This window comes from Stenella coeruleoalba, assembly GCF_951394435.1.
Source record: "Stenella coeruleoalba genome assembly, chromosome: 4".
In the NCBI taxonomy this organism is placed as follows: Eukaryota; Metazoa; Chordata; class Mammalia; order Artiodactyla; family Delphinidae; genus Stenella; species Stenella coeruleoalba.
In genome coordinates, this window is record NC_137149.1 from 10,273,822 (window position 1) to 10,297,420 (window position 23,599).

At 37.8% G+C, this 23,599-nt stretch overlaps 1 long non-coding RNA gene across 2 annotated transcripts in view; it reads left to right on the forward strand.

Moving 5' to 3' along the window:
- LOC307185564 overlaps positions 1–23,599 on the forward strand; it is a 210,821-nt gene that overhangs the window by 174,867 nt on the left and 12,355 nt on the right. For both annotated transcript variants that reach the window (XR_013828093.1, XR_013828094.1), the window contains exons 3-4: positions 7,329–7,397; positions 11,417–11,515. This is a non-coding gene — a long non-coding RNA (uncharacterized lncRNA). The remainder of the gene's footprint in view (positions 1–7,328; positions 7,398–11,416; positions 11,516–23,599) is intronic.

Sequence of the window (23,599 nt, forward strand, 5' to 3'; positions counted from 1 at the left end):
CAGAAGAGCCCACCCATAGTCAGTCTTGGTAAAGGTCCCAGTGGTGGTGGCCTCAGACCCAGAGACCATTATCTGTTTTTCCCTCATTTTGGTGCCAGGGAAAGCAGTCACCTGTAGCCTGGTATCTAAGAGGCCCAAGAAGTGCAATTTTCTTTTCATTCATTTTCCATTTTTAAGGTCATCTGACAGGATTTGGCTACAACTTTTTTGGGGCAGGAGAGTGGAAGGGAGAGTGAAGTAGAAACAGTGCACAGCTGTTTCTTAGCTGGGACTCCCATTGAACAGTGTAGGGCAGGCTGGTTAGAGCAGAGACAGGCTTCCAGAGAGATCTAACTAAAGCTCTACGGTCTCTTCAGGATGCTAAGCAAAGTAAACCAAAAGGCTGTACACTCTTTTTTTGTTTTTCTCCTGATGTTTCAACATCTTGCTAAACTGCAAGGTATTTATCCGCTTCAGCGACAGCTACTGCTTAGAGTTGCTCAGCTTGTAAGAGCCCCTCTGACTGTCTCTGACCACACTGGTGGAGGGGTCTAAGCAGTGGTTAGGAAACTGCTTCACTTGTTTTTGCTGAACCCCTATGTGGGATCTCTAATTAGACCTAACTGGACAAGCTCAGCTGGAGAGTCAGGGGCTAATGAGAAAGACCAGTGGTCCCCCTCAGAACTGAAAAGCTTATAAAAACAATCCTCTAGCATCCTCCAAGAATGCCCCCATGGCTTCTGCTAGCAATCCCCAAGACCCATTGGTATGGCTGGTGGAGTGTCCCATAGTCTCTGCTAGCACTTCCCAAGGCCTCTTCATTAAGTGCCCCCTGGAACCCTCAGATTCTTGCAGATGATTTGCTAGCACCCTTCTAGCATGCTCCATGGACTCCGCTAACAACTCCCAAAGGTGATATCCCAAAGGGATATTCAGGCTTTAGCTCTTTCCAAATGGCATTGTGTTTAATCAGCTTCCCTGCTCACAGCACCAATTTGTCAGAAACCCAGCTGAGTTGGAGAGAGTGTGCTGAGCTGCCAGATGTTGGAGCAGTCAATTAAATCAATGGCAAAAATGGAAGAAAGAGGAGACTTCTGTTAAGTAGCTTGAAAGTTACCACTTCAACCTAAGGACAAGTAAAGATCTTAACAAACTGAAAAAGCAACAACTCTTAGCTACATAGGAGAAATGAGGTCACAGGCAAACAGTTACCCACAAAATTAGAGACATCAACAGGAGAGTACAGAGAATCACAATTTACCTGAGCAGAAATCCAAGAACTAAAACCTCTGAGGGAACCAATAACAAAGTAAGAATACCTGAACTGTAATTGATGAATTTCTGGAGGCTTAATGCGAACCAGCTCGAGAATTAAAAATTTCAGGAGAGCCGAGTCTTAGTGGATCCCCACACCTTTCTTTGTGACTTTGACATTCAGTAGCCCTACTATGGGCTTCTCACTATGAAGACTGAAGAAAAGTCCCCTCCTGATTCCAGCAGGAGACAGGGAAAAGCAGCCATTTTGAAATAACAACATTCTGTTCATAACAAGTTCTGCCCTCCAAAATCTGTGTTACCAGAACTCACTGACCTTGGGGAAGGGAAATACCCAACTCCAGCCCCATCTAGACTTTCATCTAAAAGGAGGAAAGTATCTAAGTTCAGCCACGTTAGCCATCCTCCCCACCTAGGGAGGAGGGGGAGATAAAACAGAAAAGCATGTGTGAAATTCACAGTCCAGAGGCACAGGCTCACAAAAAGGCTGAGACCTAATTCAGGGCTATGGAATGCCCCCCTTCCCACTACATCTTAACACCATATTACAAAAGGCCTATTCAGAATAGTTCTTGTAGGTCACATTCAACTATCAATTAAAAAGTTACAAGACATAGTACAAGGCAAAAAAGTATGAAGAGATAGAACAAGGAAGAGAGCCAGACTCAGCTATGGCAGGAATTTTGACACTATCGGACCAGGAATTTAAAATGTTCATTAAGTCAGAATTAAAAAGCAAGCTATGATTCATGTGCTACAGACTCTAATGGGTAAATGAGACATTGTGCAAGAACGACTGGACAAGAGAAATGAGAAATTCTTCCAAAAATCACACAAGAAGAAATATATAATGTGAATAGGCCTATATCTGTTTAAAAACTTGAATTAATAACATTTCAAAACAGAAAGTCCCAAACCTAAGAGGGTTCAGCGGTAAAATCTACCAAGCAGAGGAAATGCCCCGTATTTCATTGCATTGCTCTAACACCAAAACAAAATAAAGGCATTGAAAGAAAAGAAAACTATAGTCCAGTCTCTTTCACAAATATAGATGCAAAATTCCTCAACAGAGTATTAGCTAATAGAACTAAACAAAGTTTAAGAAGAATTATACATCATGACCAAAGGAGATTTATCCCAGGTATGTGAGGCTGGTTTAGCATTCAAAAATCAACTAATGTGGACTTCCCTGGTGGCTCAGTGGTTAAGAATCCACCTGCCAATGCAGGGGACACGGTTCAATCCCTGGTCCAGGAAGATTCCACATGCCCATGGAGGCTTAGTGGAGCAATTAATCCTGTGTGCCACAACTACTGAAGCCCATGCACCGCAACTACTGAAGCCCATGTGCTCTAGGGCCCAGGTACTGCAACTACTGAGCCCACATGCTGCAACTACTGAAGCCCGTGCGCCTAGAGCCCATGCTCCGCAACAAAAGAAGCCACCGCCGCAAGAAGCCTGCGCACCTCAACGAAGGGTAGCCCCTGCTCGCCACAACTAGAGGAAAGCCCACGCACAGCAGCAAAGACCCAACGCATACAAAACAAAACAAAACAACTAATGTAATCCATCAAATCAGAAAGCTAACAAAGAAAATCACATGATCCTATCAATAGATGCAGCAAACCTTTGACAAAATCCAGCACCCACTCATGGCAAAAACTCTCAATAACTAGGAATAGAGGGAAACTTCCTGAACTTGATAAATAATATGTACAGAAACCCTACAGCTAACAGCATACTTACCACTGAGAAATTTGAATCTATCCTGTAAGTTCAGGAACAAGGCAAGGATGTTGCCTCTCAACACTGCTTTTCAGCATTGTACTGGAAGTCCTAGATAACCTACTAACAAAAGAAAAGGAGGTAGAAAGTATAGAAATCGAGTGCTATAAAACTAGACTATGGCCATCAGAAAATTTCAAAACAGGGCTAAAATCCAAAGTCAGAGAAGATATAGGTCACAAATATAATCAACAAAGTAATAGTTAACCAAAGAATATGTATAAGGAAGAAAAATAGGAAACCCAGTGAAAAAAATAGGCAGAACATTTGAATAAGTATTTTGCAATCCAAATGGAAAATAAATATATGAAGTGATGATTGACTTTACTGATAACAAGTGGAGAGGAAATTTAAAACTCAGGACCATCACACAACAAAACAGGCAAAAAATGTAAAAAACAAAACAAAACAAAAAACTCTCTACAAAATGTTGGTGAAGTTAAGGGGCAATGATAACTTTCATACTCTAGTGGGAGTTGTGTAAATTGGTAGGATCACATTGGAAAGATTTTGGCATTGTTTATGTAAGTTAAAAATGCAGAAACATTTAACCAGCCATTCTACACCTAGGTACATAAGCTAGAGAAAATTTTACATGTACGACCTCCAGAAGATGTGTATATGAATACACACATGAAGATGTGTGTATGAATATATGCATGATCATACAACAATCCATAAGAATGAACCAAAGCTACACACACACAAAGAAATGATGAATCTCACAACAGACATAATTTTGAGAAAAACAAAAAGCAAGTCATAAAAGATCAGAAACAGCCTAAACTATATCATTTAGGGTTGCATATATAAGTATTAGTACTTTTTTTTTTTTAATGCCAACATAGTAGATTGCCTTTAACAGGGGAGAGAAAGAGATTTGATTTATATAGGTGGGGAATTTCGGGAGTTTCAAATGTGAATTTGATGGTCTATGTTTTGCTTTATGGACATGTATGTTTTATGTATTCTACTATATGTATATAAAAAGACATCCTTCCATGTTTTCTCATTTCCTACTCTGTAGGATAAGGCATACACCCCTGAACTTGTCAGATGAGACCCTTCAAAATCTGACCTTAGGTTACCTTTCAAATCTCATTTCTTAGCTTCTTTATCTCTACACTCCTGTGGAGCTAAGTTATGTACTTTCAAGCCATTACTCTACTCACTGTTAACACATTACATAATCCCATAACTCTCCCACTCTGTGGCTTTGATTTTGATGTTTATTCTGACTACCATTCCTCTCTTTAGTTTTTTATTAAATGAACCCAATCTTCATGGTAAAATTCAAATATATACTTTGTTTTTTTTTTTTTTCATTTTCTCTGAAAGTATAAATCAAAATTAATTTTTCTTTTCTCTCTGTTTCCATGGGATTTTATACATTGTTCTGTGATAGTATTTACTGCACTATATTTAATTATCTGTTTATATGTGTATATTCAAGGACAAGACATTGAAATTGTATTCGTATTGCAGTGTTGTTTGTTGCTGTAACTGAATCATACTGAAGTCTAGTATTACCTTTTAGATCGATCGACCTTGGAATTGTTACCTTCCTGTTGAAATATAAGCATTTGTGTGTCCTGATACAAATTTGAAAGCTCACGGATAGTATCTGAGTTGTAGCTTCTATTGTGTGTGGTCGCTGGCAGGTGTTTCTGTGTGTTTGTGTGTAGTGTGTGGGCTTAAATGCAGTAAGTTTGTGTGTGTGTGTTTTGCTGTGTATGTTCTTTTTGTTTTGTTTTGTTTTTTGTTTTTTTTTGGTTTTGGTTTTGGTTTTTGCGGTACGCGGGCCTCTCACTGTTGTGGCCTCTCCCATTGCGGAGCACAGGCTCCGTACGCCCAGGCTCAGTAGCCATGGCTCATGGGCCCAGCCGCTCCGCGGCATGTGAGAACTTCCGGGACCGGGGCACGAATCCGTGTCCCCTGCATCGGCAGTGGACTCTCAACCACTGCGCCACCAGGGAAGCCCTGTATGTTCTTTTGAGTGTGGCTAGTGAAAAGAAACTGTAGATAAAATTCCATTTCCTCAAGGTAGAACTTTAATAAACCTAGCCTATGTTTTGAATCAATCTTTTGGTTTTGCTGCTCATTGTAATCATCGTAAATTTTTTGTTGTACATAATGTTGACACTGGGGATTACATTTTCTTTTTTCCACCTTTGAGAAGAGGAATTAAAAGAAAAATGAGGACTTTAATAACATTTTATTCCTTATTATGTTAATGGAACTAAAAACTTGTGGCTAGCCCTGTGAAAATTTTACTTGTCTAAGATTATGTGAGAAATACGTAAAAAAATAAATTATTGAAAGTAAAATAGGTGCTATTTTGTATTAATTATTGTATCTCTCCTAGCAGAGGAAATTATCACATTCAGGACAAATAATGTATAATAACAAAATTCCTATTAATTGACTATATTTTTCCATTTAATCATCACATAGATATTTGCATCTATATCACTTTAAATCTGAATATTTAAGAAAGTATTTGTTGAAATATTTTGTACTTTTCCCTAGAGGGGAAAGCCAAATGTATTTTTTACAATTACATTGGTCTTCCTCTAGTTTTAACTTTCTGTTCCATATCCATATACAAAATCAACATTGCTATGAGTTTATAAACTCATACAATTGTGGGAGACTAAGTAAAATTTTACATCAAGTTGCGCGATATTATTATTTTTGTCTTATATTTCCTAGGGTAACTGTGGTAACCATACATGTTTTCCACCATTGATCAAGAAACAAATCCCATCCTCCCCAATCTGCTGAAACAGATTTCCAGATCTGAATTGCACTGTTCAAACCATTGTCAGTGTTCAACTAATAGCTAGTTCCATTTCTGGGGCTACATTTAAGTATTCATTCTTGATTCAAGTTGTCTTGTTCCAAACAGAAGAAGTGGATTTTTAGATGTCCTAGCTAATTTTCAAGTCAAACTATCATAGTCTACTGCCCAATTCTTCCAGAATTGACCTTTCAGTCCCTAGTACCTTCATTCTGAATATAACTTAGCAACTATAAAACTTGTTTGCTATTGTTCCTTCATATGTCCTTCATACTCAAGGTGACTGTGAGTTCCCTTGAAATAAGTGACCATGTCTTATTTCTGCAATATTTATCTTGCTATCTGTGAAAAGTGTTCAATTAAAAATAAATTAATGCATGAATTAATATTATGATAAAATAAGATGATTATAACCAGAAATATCAATGAGAGCTGAAGACCGAGACTCTTTTTTTTAGGACTCTGTCAGCTCACTTTATCAATAATATGTTCATCTGTATCTAACGTTTCACAACGACTATAGCAATAAGCAGGTCATAAATACTGTTGAAAAGAGGACATGGTTTAATTTTAATTAGGAAAAGTCAAATAGGTTATCTGAACAATCACCTAACATAAAATAACCTTCTCTGAATTATGTATGGCAAATATATTCTTTGTATTATAACTCCTCTGTAACATACTCATTGGTGGATAAAACTTTTGTTCTCTTATTTTTATTTCATATAGTTAATAATCATAAAATATTATAAATAGCCCCTTTTTGCCATGTTCTGAAGTTGAAATTTTAGCAGCAAATGGAAAATGAATTTTTATGTAGATTTCTGAAGCTTTATTTGCTGAATAATACTTGTATTAGTTAACAGGAGCGGCCATAACAAAATGGCACAGACTGTGTGACTTACAGGACAGAAATTTATTTTCCCACAGCTCTGAAGAATAAAAGTCCAGGATTAAGGTGTTTTCATGTTTGTTTTCCTCTGAGGCCTCTGTCCTTGGCTTAGAGGTGGCCACCATCTTACTGTGTCCTCACATGTTCTCTTCTCTCTGTGTGCTACATCCCAGGTGGCCCTCTGTATGGCCAGATTGGATTAAGTCCCACCCTAAAGGCTTCATTTTCACTTTATTAATTCTTTAAGGCCTTATCTCTAAATATAGTCACATTCTAAGGCATTGGGGTAAGGGTTTCAATATATGAGTAAAGGGGAATGGAGTTCAGAATTCAGTCCATAACAGTGCTTAAATATGTAAATATTAAAAATTGAGGAAAATAGGTATAGTTACCTCTAAATTAGATTTTGATGCAAGATTCTAAATGTAAATATAAATATTCTCTTAAAATTATTCTAAAACTTATTTTGACCCTAAATATATATGCAATTAAAAATGTTTATGAATTTACAAATGATTATTTATAAATTGAATGTTACCTTAAAATACAAAATTAAAAATCTACATTTATTGTTAATTCTTTATCACCTTTTTCCAGTAATTAACAAGGCAGAGAAAAGAAGAAGATTAATTGTTGTACAGCATCTTTTATGTCTGCTTTTAAAATGTAAGTCCTATTTTAAAATATCTTTAAAAATAATATATCATATTGAAAATGGTGTATTTCTAATATTACCAAAATAATTTCTACTGTCTCTTTAAGATACATGAAATAGAAAAAAAAAAAAAAACCAAACAACTTCTTTCAATAATAGAGATTACATCTGGCAGTAAATTTATTGCTAAAATTTAGAAGAAATTTTGACTAATTTCAGCTATACAGGTTAGATCTGAATATACAGTTTATGGATGCCAGAAAATGACAAGAAAATGCAGTCTTAAAGTTAATAGAAATTGTACCCCTGCTTCTTGATTCAAAAACTCCTCTCTCTCTCTTTCTCTCTCTCTCCTCTTCTGCATATAGTAAGAGATAAGCTCCTAGTATCAGCAGTTCTCACTCTGGGGTTAGAAAGTGCGGTGCTGGACTCCCAGAATCTCTAAGGGAGAAAGGGAAAATATAGTGTCAAAATTTATTCAGTATTATAATAGAATTCTAAATAATACAAATTTCAGAAAGTATCAGTGGACAAAATCTTTGTGATAGATAGGAATATGCAAAAGGTAGGCTTTTCACTGGCAAATAAATAAATTTTAAAAAGTTAACTTATGAAATGTTGCCATAATTCTGCAGTCGAAGATTATTCGGCACTCATCTCACACCGCTTCACAAACTTCACTCACTGATTTTACTGTAGCTTGATCCTCCAACTCCTTTCCTTTCATGTTTCTTGTTTTTGAACCTACACTTGTCTCACATTTAAAGCAAAGTTCCACTTAGCCTTTTTTCCTTTTTCCTTTATTTATCATAACAAAACTCCTCTATGTCTTCTATTCTTAAATTCTTTATCATATCCAGACCCCATCCTTCCTATACAGAGCCTTAGTTGCCATTCTAGAACTAAAAGCTAAATTAAAAAATAGAGAAAAAATATTTTTTCTCAAGAATCCTTTTGGATGTGAAAACAAACTGTTTAACATAGGAAGGCAGAATATGGCAAAATCACCAATTTTAATGCTGTGACTTTCAGTGCAGCGGAGAGTGACATTATAAAAGTTTCTGCCTCTTATGAAATTGTGTCAGAAACATTTTAGACTCATGATATTGTATTTTCCTATGTGTGTAAAAAGGATTTTTACAATAATGGACGTTATAGCTTGATAGAGCATGATGTTGAGAATAATTCTCACCAGAAACCATATGGACAATAAGTGACATTACATTGTTGAATTTACCACAGTCCAATCCTGGTCTTCAATTTTGTCTGTATTGCAGTAATAAAATGTACAAATAAAAGTCATAAAGAGACCAAAGTAAGTAAATTAGACAACTTATTTTTTTCTATAACTATGATTTTTTTAATATATACTATGTCATGCATTGCTGCTAGTTGCATACCAGTGGTACAGCTATTATATACATATATAAAACTAAAGTAAAATGAGTTATTACTACATTTGGGACAAGCTGGTAAAATGTAGGTAGTTGTGGGCAGGACCAAGAGAAATTAAGTTATGTGAATTGATTTGCAAATATTTGTACACAATTTTATTGTCCTCACATTAAACGAGAGGTTTGGTTCATTCATCTGTCACTTCAGCTACCACAAGAAGGTTCTTCTCGTGGCACAGCAATGCCGAGAAAGGGTGTGTAGAAACACGCAAAGATCCCTAAATCTTTGTCTTGACACTGGCATATTGTCACTTCCACTCACGTACCATTGGCTTGGCCAAAAGAAGTCATCTGGCTACACCTGATACCCAGGAGGTGAGAGAGCATACCCTGGCTCCACTGAGCATGTATAATACTATGGCGAGGAAGAAATAAGGACTTGTTTACAAGAAACCAATCCACCACAGAGATTGTACACTCCCCCTGCTTCCTTCCTCTTGCCTCCTTCTACCCACTTCTTGCTGATGAGGCAGTAGCGGGTAAGCTGCTTACCTTGTTTTGTGCAGCAGGGAATGGCAGGACTTCAGCAATCCAATGCATCAAACTCCTAGGAGTGCTTCTCTTTTATCCAAAGCAAGGTGCAGGTATATTGCTATCAAATTGAAAGAAATATTAAATAGTGAAAGCCACCCATGGGCAGGAAATTAAAAAGTACATGTATAAATTGAATTATGCTCACTAATACAACACTTTTTTGTCACAACATTTCATGAAAAGGAATTTTAAGTAATGTTTTAATTAGATGGCTTCATTCATCCGTCAAAAATATTTAAGTTTTAGAATAGGTACTTGAGTTATAATGGTTAAAAAATCTAATTGATCTTTGCTTTTATTGGGAACTATAAAGAATATTTGAGGGCTTCCCTGGTGGTGCAGTGGTTGAGAGTCCACCTGCCGATGCAGGGGACACGGGTTCGTGCCCTGGTCCGGGAGGATCCCACGTGCCGTGGAGCGGCTAGGCCCGTGGGCCATGGCCGCTGGGCCTTAGCGTCCGGAGCCTGTGCTCCGCAATGGGAGAGGCCACAACAGTGAGAGGCCCGCATAACGCAAAAAACCAAAACAAAACAAGAATATTTGAATAGCAGCAAAAAGGTCACTAGAAGGAATTTTTGGAATTTAGGTAAAAGATTATGTGGTTATGTAGGATTGCAGGTAATAAAGATGACAGGTTTTATTACAGGCAATAAAACGCAGACATGTTAGAGGTGTGGAATGAATAAAACGTGTGTATATGATTTGAAGAATAAATTTCTAGGATGATTGCCAGTTTTTTTTTTCTTGAGCACATGAGGATACAGGTGTACAATTTAAAGATACGTGTATTAATAGGGGAGGAAAAATTTTGATGGAGAAAGGTAAACTTTTATTTCTGAAGATGTGTAGTTAAAGATGGTTGTGAGAAATCTCAGTATCGATGCAAAGTAATTAGATCTTGAATCTGCGATTTTGGACTTCAGAAAAGAATTTGGAGGCGTATATATAATGAAGTGAGTTATCAGCATAATGAGGACATTTACAGTTAGAGAGTGGGATAAAATCAATTTGAAGAAGAATGCAGAGTGGGAGATTAGGTAAGAGTATTGAAATTAGCCTTGTTCCACAGGTATTTACATGTCCGTATTACAAAGACGGTATAAAAAGGTGACAGACAAAGAACAGACAAACAGGTAAATGGCTAATATCATGAAGCGAAGAAAGGATAAATTTCAAGGATTAAGAAAAATGTCACCTTTATGTGATGCTGTTGGAATGATTAAGTAAACTGAGGACTAAGTTTGCTTGAATGGATTTAGCATGAAAAAATTTAGCAAGAACAGTATTGGTGAAGGGATAGGAGTTGATCCTGACATTTTTACTTTGCAGTCAACCTGAGAAGTTCGAAGTACTAAGGCATTATATATTCATTCATTCATTCATTCACTCAGTCCAGTAAACTTTTAAATTGATTAATATGGAAAGCCATTCCTGGAAAATATGCCCTGATAAGAGAGGAGGAGATGTAGATTGTACTTTTATTTTCTCAGCGTGAAAGCCCTTGATATAAATAAAAGCTTCATTGATCAGATATAACATTACAATATTAAATGTCAGTTTCACTAAAAAAAATGCTTTTGGACAACCAGAATGAAATGAAATAAAATCGCCTTCTCCAGACATGCAGAGCTCTAGAGTAATACATTAACCTCAATCTGGTATCCCATATATCATGATTCAAACATATCCATGAAATTATTTCTGGGTTTAAAGTGTTATTGGGTGACAGAAGAGCAAAGAAAAATCTATTTAAATCTGGGAATGTATAAAATTGTACTGCTGGGCTTCCCTGGTGGCGCAGTGGTTGAGAGTCCGCCTGCCGATGCAGGGGACATGGGTTCGTGCCCCGGTGCGGGAAGATCTCACATGCCGCGGAGCGGCTGGGCCCGTGAGCCATGGCCGCTGAGCCTGCGCGTCCGGAGCCTGTGCTCCGCAACGGGAGAGGCCACAACAGTGAGAGGCCTGTGTACCGAAAAAAAAAAAAATTGTACTGCTGAAATAGGTTTCTTTTCAAATCTAATTGTCAATTTTCTTTCTTTCAGAATAAAGTAATAGGGATATTGATCAGGAGTCCCCAGTGTATTACCCTCCTTCTTTTTCCTGAAGATCAAAGAACCAAAGCTGCTGCTCAAATAAAACAAGTAAGTCCTTTAAAACAAAACCCAGTCAAACCCAGCCAGCCATCTACAAATGTGCATTTTATAGCAGTCTTTGAGGAAAGAAAATTACATTATTTAAGTTTACTGAGAACATTTACCTGAGGTGTCCCCTATAGGATTCTTCTTCTCCCTTTTCCCCCCTAGAATGGTACTATCATGGGTACTAATTTCTATGAACTTAGCTCTCAGAGGCTGAATGAGGACTAAAATGTTTGAGTTCACAAGTATGCATGTAAATTTGGTGTGATCTCATAACCAACATCCAACAACACATACATTCTACTAACAAGCAGAAGGATAGGTTTTGATCAATAATATGAATAATTCAGTCTTACAATTCATAATCACATTATTTTTGGCTTAATATAAAGTTTGCTTTATCAGCTCAATAATCCTTTTGGCTGGATCAATATGGCTTTGTTTATGTATTTGCAGAGTCATGTATATTTTCTATCAATTTATTTATGTAAAAGCAGCATACAAAGTAAATAATTCAAACTGTACAGGAAGGTATAAAATGAAAAATAGAAGTCGTCTCAACACAAAGGCCTTCTCCAAAAATGTACTACTATTTTCTAGTTATCATAAGTACATTCTTTTTAACAATTGAAAAATAATCCATTGTTTTGGGATACCATACTTTATTTAACTACTCCCTCAGTGATGTTCTTTGAATTGTTTTCCATGTTTTACTATCACAAATAATATTGTGATAATAATAATAAAGATCATTTTCATAGAGCTTAATGTAATTTATAGATACACTTAATGTAGTGTATAGGTACACTTTTGAAAGTGTATCTATATAGGAAATAGTAGTGAATTTGCTTGAGTAAAACCTGTGTGTACGTCTTTGTGTTTGTCTCTGTGTGCTTTTAATTTTAATACAAGTAAATTATTCTCTAGAATAGTGCTTTCCAAAAGAGCACTCTGTGTTGATGAAAATGTTCTATGAATCTGTGTTGTCTGGTAAGATAAACTCTACCCACATGTGGCTTGAAATATGGCTAGTAATGACTGAGGAACTGAACTGATTTTTAATTTTTATTTAATTTTAATTAATTTTTAATGGTCACATTTGTCTAATGGCTGCCAAATTCGTGAGCATAGCTCTAAAAAGTTGAAGAGGAGATCATACTTTAGCCTACGAATTTGCAAATGCTAAGCGTTATCAAATGTTTTAACCTTTGCCCTTATTATGAAGAAAAATATGTTCCCTTTGTTATTTGGTTTGCTTTACTTTAGTGATCTTGGAGGGTGAGGCTAATAACATGGACTCTGTGCATATTTTTATTTCTTTTATGTGATGAGCTGTCCATATACTTTGGCTATTTTTCCTTTTTTATTATTAATTTGTAAGATTTTCCCGTTTTAATTAATTAGCTTTCTGTGATCTACTTGAAAAGTATCTTAAACTAAGTTTATCATTTTCCCACTTTTATAATAATTTTTGTTAAACAGAAATTTAAAATTTTATTTATGGAGAAAATTGAATAATTCTTTTATTTCTGGCTTTTTTTTTTTTTTTTTTTTGCGGTACACGGGCCTCTCACTGTTGTGGCCTCTCCCGAGCACAGGCTCCGGACGTGCAGGCTCAGCGGCCATGGCTCGCGGGCCCAGCCGCTCTGCGGCATGTGGGATCTTCCCGGACCGGGGCACGAACCCGTGTCCCCTGCATCGGCAGGCAGACTCTCAACCATTGCGCCACCAGGGAAGCCCTATTTCTGACTTTTGAAGTTTATGTCCTCTTTTGAAAGAAAAAAGGTTTCCATCACTGAGATTATGAATGAGTTCAGACTTATGTTCCTAATAATTTTATAATTTTATTTTTGCATTCAAAGTTGAGCCGACAATAATTTATTTTTCTGTAAAGTTTGTTTTCGGCATCCAAACACCTATAAAAAATACCACTAACAAGTTTTTCTGCCAGTAATTTGAAATACCATTTGTTATATGTTAAATTCACATGCATTGTAGTCTAGTTTTAATACTTGTAAAAAAAATTCAACTTATCCATTTGTTTTCCTCTTACTCTCCAAAACCTTAACTTCTTTTTGCAAAATCTGGTAGTTCTAATAATCCCATTCTAAAAGTTATGAATAAAATCATTTTATGTTTACTGTGCTGACACCAATTCTCTGACACCAACTACCCAGAGTTAGTGCAGACCCCACAAAGGTCTTCACAAGAATGCCCCCATTTCAGATGCCAGCTGCAATTTTGAGTTTCCTCAAGCCTCTGACCTTCTGCCTGGCCATTTACAAATTGAGGGCTTCCAATACTCTCTTCAGATTCACCAGAATGACTCACAGAACTCACTGAAAATGCTATCTTCATGATTGTAGTTTTATTATGAAGGATGCAACTCAGGAACAGCCAGACAGAAGAGGTGCATAGAGCAAGGTCTGGGGAGGTTCTGGACATGGAGCTTCCGTACCTTCTCCCATGGAGTCAGGACATATCACCTTCACAGCATATAAGTAGCACCAACCAGGAAACTCCACAGAGTGCTGGTGTCCATAGTTTATATTGGGATCTCATTACATAGGCAAGATTTATTTATTCAATGGCCAAGTGATTGAACTCAATCATCAGACATCCTCCCCTCCCCAGATATTGGATGGACCCAGAATTCCAACCTTCTAATTATGTAGTTGGTCTTTGTAGTGACCACTCCCATACTAAAGCTATCATGAGTCACTTCATTATCATAAAGGAAACACACCTATCACTCAGGAAATTCCAAGGGAATTCCAAGGCATGAGCCAGAAACAGAGAACAAAGACCAGACAGAACTTTAAATTTAATGTTTATATATATATATATATATATATATATATATATACACCTTACATATAATACACATATATTTGATGTACTATATGTATATAATTACATATTAAAAAATAAATTTAGTAAGTAATAACATGCAGAAATAAACATATTCTCTTACTATTTTAAAGAGTTTGTTAGATTTTTATTTTTGGTTTTGGAAGTACACATAAAATTATTTTGCTTCCTTTGCTCAGTGGTTTACCTCATTTTGGTTTCTTATCTAATTGCAGCCCCTGATCTACTCCCCACCTGCATAGTTTTGCCTTTTTCAGCAAGTTATGTGTATGGAATTATACAATAGTTTTGTCTTTTGCAACTAACTTATCAAAATGCATTTGGCATTCAGTCAAGGTTTTTATATGTCTCAATGATTTGTTCCTTTTTCTTTTTCTGAGTAATATTTCATTGTACAGATACAACACCAAATTTTTATCCATTCCCTAACTGAAGAACATTTGGTTTATTTCCAGTTCTGGTGATTATGTACAACATTACTATAAAGAATCATGTACAGGTTTTTTGTGTGAACATTCTTTTATTTATCTTGGCTAAACACCTAGGAGTGGGATTACTGGGCCATATGATGAATTAGTTTTTTATTGCTGCTATAACAAATTATTATATATTTAGTAAAACAGCAAAAAATTATTATTTTACATTTCTGGAAGTCAGAGGTCCAAAATAAGGTTCACTGGGCTAAAATCAAGATGTCAGGGCTTCCCTGGTGGAGCAGTGGTTGAGAGTCCGCCTGCCGATGCAGGGGACACGGGTACGTGCCCCGGTGCGGGAGGATCCCACATGCCGCAGAGCAGCTGGGCCCATGAGCCATGGCCGCTGAGCCTGCGCGTTCGGAGCCTGCGCGTTCGGAGCCTGTGCTCCGCAACAGGAGATACCACAACAGTGAGAGGCCCGCGTACCGCAAAAAAAAATAAAAATAAAAGATGTCAAGAGGGCTGCATTCTTTCTGGGGTTGCTAATGGAAAATTCTCTTTTTTGCTGTCTGCATTCCTTATCCTATCGGTCACTTTCTCATTCTTCAAAACCAACACTGTAGCATCTTCAAATTTTTCTCTTACCCTGACCTACTCTTCTGCCTCTGTCTCCCACTTTATAGGACTTTTGGGATTACATTGGGTCACCATATAATCCAGAATAATCTTACTTTAAGGTCAACTGATAAGCAAACAATTGCATCTACCACCTTAATTCCTCCTTTCTGTGTAACGTATTGACAGGTTCCAGGGCTTAGGGAATAGGCATTTTTGGGACGGGTAGGGGTGGTGAGGGAGGTGTCATTATTCTGCTAATCACATATAAGTCTATATTTAACTTTATAAGAAACAAACTTTTCTCAAGGGCTGTACCATTCTATATTCCGACAAGCAATGTGTAGGGCTTCCGGTTGCTCTGCATCTGGTACGACAGATTTCTCAGTGTCTCTTCCAAAATCAGCGTTTTTCCACTTTTTTCACTGCACCTCAGATTGAGTCTTCCACACACACTTTATTTCAACTGGTTGTATTCCATTTTCTTCCTGTAGCTGCAATGGCTTATCATGAATTCCCTCTGAGAAATGATGTCTATTTTTTTCTTCGAATACGTTAAGACTTTCATTACCTAGAGGAGGTGTGGAGTGAACATTTTCATGTCTTTGTTGCAGTGAATTTTGTGGAACTCTACCCAGTCCTTTGCTGCAGGGACCCAATTTTAGGGCTTTTACCATTGCCTTTGCTTCTTCCTTCAGGTTTTACTGTCACTGTGTTTTTTGGAGTGAAGAAAAGTATTTGAATTAGTCCTTCAATCTCTGTTTTATTGAAAAATTTGAAGAGCACAAAAATAATCTATTCCTTTATGTTTTGAAAGAATTCCAGTCCTTAGCCTGTTTGGGCCTATATACTGAAGAACCATAGAGTGGGTGGCTTATAAAAAACAAATTTATTTCTCACAGTTCTGGGAGCTACGAGTAACTAGGAGGCTAGGAAGTCTAAGATCAAGTCTCTGGTTAGGACCTGTTTCCTGTTTCACAGAGAGCCAACTTCTCCCTGTGTCCTAAAATAGTGGACAGAGCAAGGTTGTGGGGTCTCTTTTTTTTTTTTTTAACGCCTTTATTGGAGTAAAATTGCTTTACAGTGGGGGGTTATTTTCTGCCTTATAACAAAGTGAATCAGCTGTACATATACATATATCCCCATATCTCCTCCCTCTTGCATCTCACTCCCACCCTCCCTATCCCACCCATCTAGGTGGTCACAAAGCACTGAGCTGATCTCCCTGTGCTACGCAGCTGCTTCCCACTAGCTATCTATTTTATATTTGGTAGTATATGTAAGTCCATACCACTCTCTCAATTCGTCCCAGCTTACCCTTCCCCACTCCGTGTCCTCAAGTCCATTCTCTATGACTGCGTCTTTATTCCTTTCCTGCCCCTAGGTACTTCATAACCAATTTTTTTTTCCAGATTCCATATATATGTGTTAGCATACGGTATTTGTTTTTCTCTTTCTGACTTACTTCACTCTGTATGACAGACTCTAGGTGCATCCACCTCACTACAAATAACTCAATTTTGTTTCTTTTTATGGCTGAGTAATACTCCATTGTATATATGTGCCACATCTTCTTTATCCATTCATCTGTTGATGGACATTTAGGTTGCTTCCATGTCCTGGCTATTGTAAATAGAGCTGCAGTGAACATTGTGGTACATGACTCTTTTTGAATTATGGTTTTCTCAGGGTATATGCCCAGTAGTGGGATTGCTGGGTCATATAGTAGTTCTATTTTTAGTTTTTTAAGAAACTCCATACTGATCTCCATAGTGGCTGTATCAATTTACATTCCCACCAACAGTGCAGGAGGGTTACCTTTTCTCCACACCCTCTCCAGCATTTATTGTTTGTAGATTTTTTGATGATGGCTATGCTGACTGGTATGAGGTGATACCTCATTGTAGCTTTGATTTGCATTTCTCTAATGATTAGTGATGTTGAGCATTCTTTCGTGTGCTTTTTGTGCAATCTGTATATCTTCTTTGGAGAAATGTCGATTTAGGTCTTCTGCCCATTTTTGGATTGGGTTGTTTGTTTTTTTGATATTAAGCTGCATGAGCTGCTTGTAAATTTTGGAGATTTACCCCTTGTCATTTGCTTTATTTGCAAATATTTTCTCCCATTTTGAGGGTTGTCTTTTCATCTTGTTTATGTTTTCCTTTGCTGTACAAAAGCTGTTAAGTTTCATTAGGTCCCATTTGTTTATTTTTGTTTTTATTTCCATTTCTCTAGGAGGTGAGTCAAAAAGGATCTTGCTGTGATCAATGTCTTAGAGTGTTCTGCCTGTGTTTTCCTCTAAGAGTTTTATAGTGTCTGGCCTTAACATTTAGGTCTTTAATCCATTTTGAGTTTATTTTTGGGTATAGTGTTAGGTAGTGTTCTAATTTCATTCTTTTACATGTAGCTGTCCAGTTGTCCCAGCACCACTTATTGAAGAGGCTGTCTTTTCTCCATTGTATATTCTTGCCTCCTTTATCAAAGATAAGTTGACCATATGTGCGTGGGTTTATCTCTGGGCTTTCTATCCTGTTGCATTGATCTATATTTCTGTTTTTGTGCCAGACCCATACTGTCTTGATTACTGTAGCTTTGTAGTATAGTCTGAAGTCATGGAGCCTGATCCCTCCAGCTCTGTTTTTCTTTCTCAAGCTTGCTTTGGCTGTTTGGGGTCTATTGTGTTTCCATACAAATTGTGAAATAGTTTGTTCTAGTTCTGTGAAAAATTGCATTGGTAGTTTGGTAGGGATGGGATTGAATCTGTTGATTGCTTCGGGTAGTAGAGTCATTTTCACAATGTTGATTCTTCCAATCCAAGAACATGGTATATCTCTCCAGCTGTTTGTATCATGTTTAATTTCTTTCATTTGTGTCTTATAGTTTTCTGCATACAGGTCTTTTGTCTCCTTAGGTAGGTTGATACCTGGGTATCTTATTCTTTTTGTTACAATGGTAAATGGGAGTGTTTCCTTAATTTCTCTTTCAGATTTTTCATCATTAGTGTACAGGAGTGCAAGAGATTTCTGTGCATTAATTTTGTATCCTGCTACTTAACCAAATTCATTGATTAGCTCTAGTAGTTTTCTGGTTGTGTCTTTAGGATTCTCTATGTATAGTATCATGTCATCTACAAACAGTGACAACTTTACTTCCTCTTTTCTGATTTGGATTCCTTTTATTTCTTTTTCTCCTCTGATTGCTGTGGCTAAAACTTCCAAAACTATGTTGAATAATAGTGGTGAGAGTGGGCAACCTTGTGTTCCTGATCTTAGTGGAAATGCTTTCAGTTTTTCACCATTGAGAATGATGTTGGCTGTGAGTTTGTCACATACGGACTTTATCACGTTGAGGTAAGTTCCCTCTATGCCTACTTTCTGGAGGTTTTTTATCATAAATAGGTGAGAATTTTGTCAAAAGCTTTTTCTGCATCTATTGAGATGATCATATGGTTTTTAACCTTCAATTTGTTAATATGATGTATCATGTTGATTGATTTGCATATATTGAAGAATCCTTGCGTTCCTGGGATAAATCCTACTTCATCATGGTGTATGATCCTTTTAATGTGCCGTTGGATTCTGTTTGCTAATATTTTCTTGAGGATTTTTGCATCTATATTCATCAGTGATATTGGCCTGTAGTTTTCTTTCTTTGTGACATCTATGTCTGTTTTGGTTTCAGGGTGATGGTGGCCTCGTAGTATGCGTTTGGGAGTGTTCCTCCCTCTGTTATATTTTGGAAGAGTCTGAGAAGGATAGGTGTTAGCTGTTCTCTAAATATTTGATAGAATTTGCCTGTGAAGCCATCTTGTCCTGGGCTTTTGCTTGTTGTAAGATTTTTAATCACAGTTTCAATTTCAGTGCTTGTGACTGGTTTGTTTATATTTTCTATTTCTTCCTTGTTCAGTCTCGGAAGGTTGTGCTTTTCTAAGAATTTGTCCAACTCTTCCAGGTTGTCCATCTTACTGGCATATAGTTGCTTGTAGTAATCTCTCATGATCCTTTGTATTTCTGCAGTGTCAGTTGTTACTTCACCTTTTTAATTTCTAATTCTATTGATTTGAGTCTTCACCCTTTTTTTTCTTGATGAGTCTGGCTAATGGTTTATCAATTTTGTTTATCTTCTCAAAGAACCAGCTTTTAGTTTTACTGATCTTTGCAATTGTTTCCGTCCTTTCTTTTTCATTTATTTCTGATTTGATCTTTATGATTTCTTTCCATCTGCTAACTTTGGGTTTTTTTGGTCCTCTTTCTCTAATTGATTTAGGTGTAAGATTAGGTTGTTTATTTGAGATGTTTCTTGTTTCTTAAGGTAAGATTGTATTGCTATAAACTTCCCTCTTAGAACTACTTTTGCTGCGTCCCGTAGATTTTGGGTCATCATGTTTTCACTGTCATTTGTTTCTAGGTATTTTTGATTTCCCCTTTGATTTCTTCAGTGATCTCTTGGTTATTAAGTAGTGTATTGTTTAGCCTCCATGTGTTTGTGTTTTTTACAGATTTTTTTCCTGTAATTGATATCTAGTCTCATAGCGTTGTGGTCGGAAAAGATATGTGATACAATTTCAATTTTCCTATATTTACCAAGGCTTGATTTGTGACCCAATATATGATCTATCCTGAAGAATGTTCCATGAGCACTTGACAAGAAGCTGTATTCTGTTGTTTTCAGATGGAATGTCCTATAAATATCAATTAAGTCCATCTTGTTTACTGTGTAATTTAAAGCATGCGTTTCCTTATTTATTTTCATTTTGGATCATCTGTCCATTGGTGAAAGTGGGGTGTTAAAGTTCCCTACTATGATTGTATTACTGTCAATTTCCCCTTTTATGGCTGTTAGCGTTCGCCTTATGTATTGAGGTACTCCTAGGTTGGGTGTATAAATATTTACAATTGTTATATCTTCTTCTTGATTTGATCCCTTGATCATTATGTAGTGTCCTTCTTTGTCTCTTTTAATAGTCTTTGTTTTAAAGTCTATTTTGTCTGATATGAGAATTCCTACTCCAGCTTTCGTTTGATTTTCATTTGCATGGAATATCTTTTTCCATTCCCTCACTTTCAGTCTGTATGTGTCCCTAGTTCTGAAGTGGGTCTCTTGTAGACAGCATATATACGGGTCTACTTTTTGTATCCATTCATCCAGTCTATGTCTTTTGGTGGGAGCATTTTATCCATTTACATTTAAGGTAATTATTGATATGTATGTTCCTATTATCATTTTCTTAATTGTTTTGAGTCTGTTACTGTAGGTCTTTTCCTTCCTGCCTAGAGAAGTTCCTTTAGCATTTGTTGTAAAGCTGATTGGGTAGTGCTTTATTCTCTTAGCTTTTGCTTATCTGTAAAGGTTTTACTTTCTCCATCGAATCTGAATGAGATCGTTGCTGGGTAGAGTAATCTTGGTTGTAGGTTTTTCCCTTTCATCACTTAAAATATGTCCTGCCACAACCTTCTGGCTTGCAGACTTTCTGTTGAAAGATTAGCTGTTAACCTTATGGGGATTCCCTTGTATGTTACATTGTTTTTCCCTTGCTGCTTTTAATATTTTTTCTTTGTATTTAATTTTTGATAGTATGAGTAATATGTCTCTTGGCATGTTTCTCCTTGGAATCATCCTGTATGGGACTCTGGGCTTCCTGGAGTTGACTGACTCTTTGCTTTCCTATAGTAGGGAAGTTTTCAACTATAATCTCTTCAAATATTTTCTCAGTCCCTTTCTTTTTCTCTTCTTCTTATGGGACTCTTATAATTCAAATGTTGGTGCATTTAATGATGTCCCAGATGTCTCTAAGACTGTCCTCAATTCTTTTCATTCTTTTTTCTTTATTCTGCTCTGCAGTCATTATTTCCACTATTTTATCTTCCAGGTCACTTATCTGTTCTTCTGCCTCAGTTATTCTGCTATTGATTCCTTCCAGAGAATTTTTAATTTCATTTATTGTGTTGTTCATCATTGTTTGTTTGCTCTTTAGTTCTTCTAGGTCCTTGTTAAACATTTCTTGTATTTTCTCCATTCTATTTCCTGGATTTTGGATCATCTTTACTATCGTTACTCTGAATTCTTTTTCAGGTAGACTGCCTATTTTCTCTTCATTTGTTTGGTCTGGTGGGTTTTTACCTTGCTCCTTTATCTGCTGTGTGTTTCTCTGTCTTCTCATTTTGCTTAACTTACTGTGTTTCGCGTCCTCTTTTCCCAGGTTACAGGTTTGTAGTTTCCGTTGTTTTTGGTGTCTGCCCCCAGTTGGTAAGTTTGGTTCAGTGGGTTGTGTAGGCTTCCTGGTGGAGGAGACTAGTGTCTGTGTTCTGGTGGATGAGGCTGGGTCTTGTCTTTCTGGTGGGCAGGTCCATGTCTGGTGGTGTGTTTTGGGGTGTCTGTGGCCTTATTATAATTTTAGGCAACCTCTCTGTTAATGGGTAGGGTTGTGCTCCTGTCTTGCTAGTTGTTTGGCATAGGGTGTCCAGCACTGTAGCTTGCTGGTCCTTGAGTTCAGCTGCTTCTTAGCGTTGAGATGGAGATCTCTGGGAGAGCTTTCACCATTGGATATTATGTGGAGCTGGGAGGTCTCTGGTGGAGGAATGTTCTGAACTTGGTTCTCCCACCTCAGAGGCACAGGTGTGACACCTCGTCAGAGCCCCAGGACCCTGTCAGCCATACAGCTGAGAAGAAAAGGGAGAAAAGAAGATGGAAAGAAAAAAATAAAATAAAGTTATTAAAATAATTATTTAAAATTTTAAAAATTAAAAAGTAATAAAAAAAAGAAAATAAAGAAAGAACTAAAGCAGAGAGCAACCAAACCAAAAAACAAATCCACCAATGATAACAAGCACTAAAAAGTATACAAAAAAACAAAAACAAAAAATGGACAGACGGAACCCTAAGACAAATGGTACAAGCAAAACTATACAGGCAAAATCACACAAAGAAGCATACACATACACACTACAAAAAGAGAAATAGGAAAAATATATATATATCGTTCTCCCAAAGTCCATCACCTCAATTTTGGGATGATTCGTTGTCTACTCAGGTATTCCACAGGTGCAGGGTACATCAAGTTGATTGTGGAAACTTAATCTGCTGCTTCTGTGGCTTCTGGGAGAGATTTCCCTTTCTCTTCTTTGTTTGCACAGCTCCTGGGGTTCAGCTTTGGATTTGGCCCAGCCTCTGTGTGTAGGTTTCCTGAGGGTGTCTGTTCTTCGCTCAGACAGGACGGGATTGAAGTAGCAGCTGATTAGGGGGCTCTGGCTGACTCAGGCCGGAGGGGAGGGAGGGGCACAGAATGTGGGGCAAGCCTGCAGCAGCAGAGGCCAGCGTGATGCTGCATGCTGAGGTGTGCCGTATCTTCTCCCGGGGAAGTTGTCCCTGGATCACGGGACCCTGGCAATGGTGGACTGCACAGGCTCCCAGGAGGGGAGGTGTGGAGAGTGACCTGTACTCGCACACAGGCTTCTTGGTGGCTGTAGCAGCAGCCTTAGCGTCTCATGCCCATCTCTGGCGTCTGCGCTGATAGCTCTGGCTCACGCCCGTCTCTGGAGCTCGTGTAGGCAGTGCTCTGAATCCCCTCTCCGCACGCACCCTTGAAACAATGGTATCTTGCCTCTTCGGCAGGTACAGACTTTTTCTCAGCCTCCCTCCCAGCTAGCCGTGGCGCACTAACCCCCTGCAGGCTGTGTTCACGCAGCCAACCCCAGTCCTCTCCCTGGGACCTGACCTCCAAAGCCTGAGCCTCAGCTCCCAGCCCCCACCCGCCCCAGCATGTGAGCAGACAAGCCTCTCTGGCTGGTGAGTGCTGGTTGGCACTGATCCTCTGTGCAGGAATCTCTCCGCTTTGCCCTTTACACCCCTGTTGCTGCGCTCCCGTCCATGGCTCCGAAGCTTCCCCGCACCACCGCCAGTCTCCACCAGTGAAGGGGCTTCCTAATGTGTGGAAATTTTTCCTTCTTCACAGCTCCCTCCCAGTGGTGCAGGTCATGTCCCTATTCTTTTGCCTCTGTTTTTCTTTTTTCTTTTGCCCTACCCAGGTACGTGGGGAGTTTCTTGCCTTTTGGGAAGTCTGAGGTCTTCTGCCAGCATTCAGTAGGTGTTCTGTAGGAGTTGTTCCACATGTAGTTTTATTTCTGATGTATCTGTGGGGAGGAATGTGATCTCCACATCTTACTCTTCAGCCATCTTGAAGGTGTTC